This window comes from Primulina eburnea, chromosome 6 (assembly GCF_022965805.1).
Source record: "Primulina eburnea isolate SZY01 chromosome 6, ASM2296580v1, whole genome shotgun sequence".
Taxonomy (NCBI): domain Eukaryota; kingdom Viridiplantae; phylum Streptophyta; class Magnoliopsida; order Lamiales; family Gesneriaceae; genus Primulina; species Primulina eburnea.
In genome coordinates this window covers 16212072-16219442 of record NC_133106.1, presented here as the reverse complement: position 1 = coordinate 16219442, position 7371 = coordinate 16212072, and positions in this window count along the sequence as shown.

The window sequence follows — 7371 nt, the reverse complement described above, 5'->3', positions numbered from 1 at the left end:
CTCCAAGATATGTTGGTCCATATGAGATTCTCGAAAAGGTAGGAGATCGTGCCTATCGACTTGCATTACCGCCTTCATTGTCTGGGATACATGATGTCTTTCATGTATCTATGCTACGGAAATATCTCCCTGATGATTCTCACGTGATTCAGCCAGACGAGACTGAGCTGGATGAGACATTGAGTTATGTCGAGAAACCGATCCGGATTATCGATCGTAAAGAAAAACAGCTCAGAACAAAGACGATTCCTCTTGTGAAAGTTCAATGGACTCGTCATGGCATTGAAGAAGCCACTTGGGAGACTGAATCAGATATGAGACAGGAATTCCCAGCATTGTTCCACTGATGTAAAGTTCTATTACATTTCTGTATATACTCCTTACAGATTACTGGGATTAAATTTCCGGGCATTACATTCCTCCCCCCCTAAGATACGATTTCGTCCTCGAAATCACACGCAATCTATCATAGGCTACAACTGGACGTAAGTTTTACTACGTTTTGACATGTTTTAGAATTATACTATTGTCAAAATTGAATGGAACTCATATATGATGTTCTTGATAAGTTAGACATCGTAGAATCGAAGTCAGACTAAGAAACGGACTGATTATGGAATTGTTATGAATTTTTAGGGTATATTGAGTTATACCGGAAAGATTTGGATTATGAATGAATTACAGATTGTAATGGATATGAGTTATGGATTGTAACTATTATCTGTTGAATTGATATTGATGGAGATATTGAAATTGTACCGTTATACCGTTGATTTGAATTAAATCCAGATTCATCAGATTGTTATTGAGTTGGACCGGTATATTGACATGAGATTATTGATATTGTCATTGCCAGACAGGCTGTGAGTTCAGGACATCGACTGAGCCAGAAACCGACGAAAGAAAGGTATAAGTCAATGTGGTATTGGGAGATGGACTTGAGTCGGTTTAGACTTGGGTTTCCCTAAATCACATACTTTAATTATTGCATTGATATCTGCATTAAATTGACTGATGTACTTGTTCTCTGGAATTATAGATGACAGGTATTAGACGAGTTATCTTGTGACAGGAGTGCCGGATAGTGGTGGTATCGCCACGGCACATTGCACGATATCTCAAGATAGGATATTAGTGATAGAGCTACAGTCCATGACGGTTAGGTCAAGACACCGGATGTTTGGTTATATCGAGTAATAGGAAATGAGAATTCGTCTATTACGGAATTCGATATAGGAATACCAGGATATTGGTTATATCGAGTAATAGGAATACGGTTCCTTCTATTACGGAATTCGATATAGGAACACCACATCTAGAAACCGGGATCCCTAGACTAGGATTGAGTCTAGTCTGAATTGTAGATCTACGAGCATTGTCGACAGCATGATATTATTTATGTTTCAGATTTTGATACATATTACTGTTACCTGATTACATGCTTTATATTTGTTTGTATGATTGCATGTTTCATTGATTTATACTGGGATTTATTCTCACCGGAGGTATCCGGCTGTTGTCTTGTCTGTATGTGTACATGACAACAGGTGGGACAGGATCAGGGTCCAGGAGATGAGGAGAGATCGTGATTAGAGTGGAGGCTCCGGACTTGGATTAGAGATAGGGTTGAACACTTGATATTAGTTGTTAAACCTTAGTTTATTTTGAATGCATGCAGTACAGGACTTGTATTGTATTTTATACTGATATTTATATGAGTTTGATGTCACTACGTTCCACATTTTAAAAAAAAAAAATTTAAACCCTGTTTTAATTGATTAATTAGTCCTAATTATGATTAAGAACTTGATTAGCGTTCGGGTCCCCACACCTAGGGCCCTTAGCCATGGTTCAAATCATTCCTTGGGATGTTGGTAAGTGTCTCTGGTCGGTGGTTCAAGCCCCAATGGCCTGCAGACTCGAAAACGACACAAGAAAAGCACATGTACAGCTGCTGTATTTTTTGACAGCAAGTTGCTGTGACGGTTCAGAGGCTCGTTCGAGTTATTGGTTGGCTTTTAGCCTATGGCCTTGGAGTGGACAGTGCCTTATTGAGTTAGGAAGGTCATGTTTTCGACCGTTCATGATTCGGATCATTTTTGAGGTCGTACGAGAATTTACGGTGCGATGTGCCAAATTGACTCTCGAAAGAGCGTTTCTTGTTTTGGCCTCCAGTCACCTAGATTTAGACCCTCACTATTTTAGTAGCATTAATTCATTATTTTTAGCGTATTTTAATCATGACTATATGATGGTTCAGTGTTGGTTCGGGTTGGTTCGGAGTCATGATTAAATACGGAGTCGTTAGACGTAGTTGTCGCATTTTCGAACTTAGTTGCATAGTTTGGTCAAGTAAAAGCTATTACATATTTTTCATGACATATTTAGGTTGCAATGAGCCTGGGAGCGATCCAATCCAGTTGGTAAAACAATACAGGAATTTTCATTATGTCATTTAATTATATTACGTGCATAAAAATAGAAAATACTTATTTTTGAGATTTATGCGATATTGCTTGTGGTCAATTCACTATTATGGGAGCATTATTTTATACGGTCGCCAGTGACCGCTCAGTTCAGTTTGGTACCACCCGGTCGCCAGTGACCGGCCAGCTCAGTTCAGTTTTATACTCCCCGGTAGCCAGTTACCGATCAGTTCAGTTCAGTTCAGTGCAGGGGCCACATGCGTAGACCATAATCTCAACAGAAAAATTATTACCAGTTATTTCAGTACAGGGCTCCAAGGAGCAAACATTTTTACTATGATTTTTCAGTTCAGTTATGCACGCATTATAATTGCTCAGTACAAGTTATTTCCAGTATGCCTCATGACATAATATTTTATCCATGAAAATTATATTTTACTCGTTACCTACGATATATGCATGTTGAGTCTTTAGACTCACTAGACTTGATTGTTGTAGGTACTGATGAGGCCAGGGCCGAGGGCGGGGACCAGTGAGCCAGCTTGGGTCGGCAGTAGTGGCACCCGAGGACCTCAGTTCAGCATTTGTTATTTTTATGCAAACATTTTATCAGTTGTTGGATATTCTTAAATTGTTATTTTGCAAACAAATATTTAATTCCACTGCCATCTTGAATATCAAACTTTGTTTATCGGTTTAATTATAAATGAGACATTTTAATTATTTAAAAAGCAAATTTTTAATTTTCTGCAAATTTTCAAGCGAAGATTTTTGTAAGGGCCAAGATCTTGATTCTGTTAATATGAGATTTTAATTATAATAACATGAGATTATTGAAGTTAAATAGATGTGATTATAGCCGGGCCATTACGAGATCGAATTAAACCAAGCATATGACGTATATAACTTCTCGGACAGAATTGTTGGCGCCCGAGCGGTAAAGATCGACCGCCCGAGCGCCAATGTTGCTGTAAAATACGTCGCGGGCAGAGGAGTTGGCGCCCGGGCGGTAGATTATTACCGCCCGAGCGCCAAAGGAGCAAATTGAAAGTGCTCGAGCCGAGAGGGCCGCGCTCGAGCGGTATATTATTATCGCTCGAGCGCCGACCAAGATGCAAGAAAAGGTGACACATTCCTATAACATGCAAGTCTGGATATATATACGTATATACAAGCAACAAAATGATGAAGAAACGAGAAAAAGGCTCGTGGGAGGTTAAGAAATAATCCTTATGCCTTTATATTTCAATCCGTCCGTTAGATTTTAAATCCGACTTCGGTACCGAGCTCCTATCAACGTGGGCTACAACGGGACGTAAGTTTTATTACGTTTTGACATGTCTTGGAATTATGATGTTGTTAGAATTGAATACACGTCATATATGTTATTCTTGACATGTTAGATAGCGTAGAATCGAAGTCAGATTAAGAAACGGACTAAATATGGAATTGTTATGAATTTCAGAATGAAATTGACTGAGATGTGATGTCAGATTTGTATGGTGGTTGATTGTAAATGATTGGAATTGGTATATACTGATATAGTAGTACCGATGTAGTCAGATTGTACTGTTGTACCGCCAGAATGTGATAAAACAGAGATGTTGTGATTTGATTAGAATATTGATACAGAATATTGATATTATCATTGCCAGATTGAATAGTGACAGACTTCGAATCAAGACTTCGACTGTATCAGATCGACAGCAAGAAAGGTATAAATAAATGTTGATTCGGGATTGCACAACTCGAGTTAGGTTTGACTTGAGTTTCCCTAAATCACATACTTTATTTTATTGCATAGATATTTGCAGATTATCAGATTGATATATTAATGGATTGACTTAGAACAGGGTCAGAGTCCGAGTCTAGGGCAGACAGCCTAGCTAGGGCAGAACCGCCGAGTCTTTCTCAGAATCGATAAGACTCTAGACTTACGGTGTATCGACGAGCTTCAGATGTAGATCGACGTCTATCTCAAACACACTCGATACAGCATACCAAAGTCTAAATTAGATTGGGATCCCTAGATTTGAGTTAAGATAAGAGTAGATCACGAGTCATTGATTCATGTAGTCAGATTAGATACATGCTTCGATGTTTGTTTAGGCTTTTATATATGTTTTATATGATTGCATTTAAGACATTGTTTATACTGGGATATTTATATCTCACCGGAGTTATCCGGCTGTTGTCTTGTTTGTATGTGTGCATGACAACAGGTGGGACAGGTACAGGGTCACAGAGATGAAGAAAGACTGAGATTAGAGTGGTGATACCGGACTTGGACTAGAGCTAGGGTTTAAACACTTGATTGTAGTTGTTGAACCTGAGCATGTATGATTGTATATTTTATCAGAGTGATACTTTTACACTGATATGTATAGTAGTTTGATTCCATTACCTTCCGCATTTAAAAAAAAAAATTTAGACCCTGTTTATTATAATTGATTTAGTCCCAATGACGATTAAGAACATGATTAGCGTCTGGGTCATATTATATCAGGAGATGGTATATCAGTTGATCCCAGTAAAGTGGAAGCCGTGATTTCTTGGCCAAGACCGACATCAGTACCTGAAATTCGCAGTTTCATGGGTTTAGCAGGATACTACCGTCGTTTCATTAAAGATTTCTCGAGTATAGCTAAACCAATTACTCAGCTGACTCAGAAGAATGCTCCATTTATTTGGTCTGAAGAGTGTGAGACCAGTTTTCTGGAGTTGAAGAAGACGTTGACCAGTGCACCGGTGTTGACTATTCCCTCCGGTACTGGTGATTTTGTGGTTTATTGCGACGCTTCTCACAGAGGGTTGGGATGTGTGCTGATGCAACGAGGACATGTTATTGCCTATGCCTCAAGACAGCTTAAACCACATGAGACTCGTTATCCAATTCACGATCTAGAATTGGCAGCCATTGTCTTTGCATTAAAGATATGGCGACATTACCTTTACGATGAAAAGTTTGAGATATATTCTGATCAAAAGAGTTTGAAATATCTGTTTTCACAATCTGAATTGAATATGAGACAGCGAAGATGGCTTGATTTGCTTAAAGATTTTGATTGTGAAATCAAATACTATCCAGGAAAGTCTAATGCAGCAGCTGATGCACTGAGTCGAAAGGTATGTTCTTTATCCTTATCGACGATTGGTGTTTCAAATTTGATCGAAGACTGCTGTTTGTCTGGATTAGAATTTGACACAGATTATAGACCGTTGAGACTTTATACGGTGCAAGTAGAACCAGAGCTGATTATGAGAATTAAGGCAGCTCAGCGAAGTGATCAGAATGTACAGAAATCAATATCGATGGTTAGAGCAGGACATCGATCAGAGTATCAGGTACGTGATAACGTTTTGTATGTGAATAATCGGCTGGTTGTGCCGAATGTTTCAGATTTGAGACGACAGATACTGTCAGAAGCGCACAATAGTCGATTCAGCATTCATCCTGGTGGCAGAAAGATGTATAACGACTTGAAAAGACAGTTCTGGTGGAAACAAATGAAGACTGACATTGCCGAATTTGTTTCCAAATGTCTGAATTGCCAACAGGTGAAAGCAGAAAGAAAGAAACCCGGAGGATTATTACAGAGCTTGTCCATTCCTGAATGGAAATGGGATCACATTTCCATGGACTTTGTGACGCAACTGCCGCGTTCCTCCCGAGGTTGTGATGCGATTTGGGTCGTGATTGACAGATTGACCAAATCCGCATGTTTTATTCCGTACAAGATGACGTACAGGTTTGACCGGATGGCAGAGATCTATGTCAGAGAAGTGGTCAGATTGCATGGAGTGCCGAAGTCGATTGTATCAGATCGTGATCCTCGATTTACTTCGCACTTCTGGCAGAGTTTGCAGCAGGCTCTCGGTACGAAGTTACATCTGAGTACCGCATATCATCCACAGACCGACGGACAGTCAGAGCGGACTATCCAGACATTGGAAGATATGCTGAGAGCAGTAGTGCTAGATTTCAGCACCAATTGGCAAGATTTTTTGCCTCTTTGTGAATTTTCGTACTACAACAGCTATCAGACGAGTATTGAGATGGCTCCTTTTGAAGCGTTGTACGGAAAGAAGTGTAGATCCCCTCTCTATTGGGATGATATCTCTGAAGTGCCTGAAACTGGACCAGATATGATCAGAGATATGACAGAAAAAGTGAAGCTAATTAGAAAGAAAATGAAGGCAGCACAAGACAGACAAGCCAAATATGCCAATGTTCGACGTAGACCATTGGTATTTGACGTAGGAGACCGAGTATTTTTGAAGATTTCACCTTTCAGAGGAGTTGTCAGATTTGGCAAGAAAGGAAAATTGTCTCCACGATACATCGGGCCTTATGAGATTCTCGAGAAAATAGGAGATCGTGCCTATCGACTCGCCTTACCGCCTTCATTATCCGGAATACATGATGTTTTTCATGTATCGTTATTAAGGAAATACCTTCCTGATGCTTCACATGCTATTCAGCCAGACGAGGCCGAGCTTGATGAATCTCTGAGCTATGTTGAAAAACCGATTCAGATTATTGATCGCAAAGAAAAAAAGCTCAGAACGAAGATAATTCCACTTGTAAAAGTGCAATGGACTCGTCATGGTGTAGAAGAAGCAACCTGGGAGACTGAATCAGATATGAGACAAGAATTCCCAGAGTTGTTTAGATGATGTAAATGTCTTATACAGTTTTGTATATATATACTCCTTATTGATACGATTGAATGCTTGTGATTTCGAGGACGAAATCGTATCTTAGGGGGGGAGAAATGTAAGGGCCAAGATCTTGATTATGTTAATATGAGATTTTAATTATATTAACATGAGATTATTGAAGTTAAATTGATGTGATTATAGCCGGGCCATTACGAGATCGAATTAAACCAAGCATATGACGTATATAACTTCTCGGACAAAATTGTTGGCGCCCGAGCGGTAA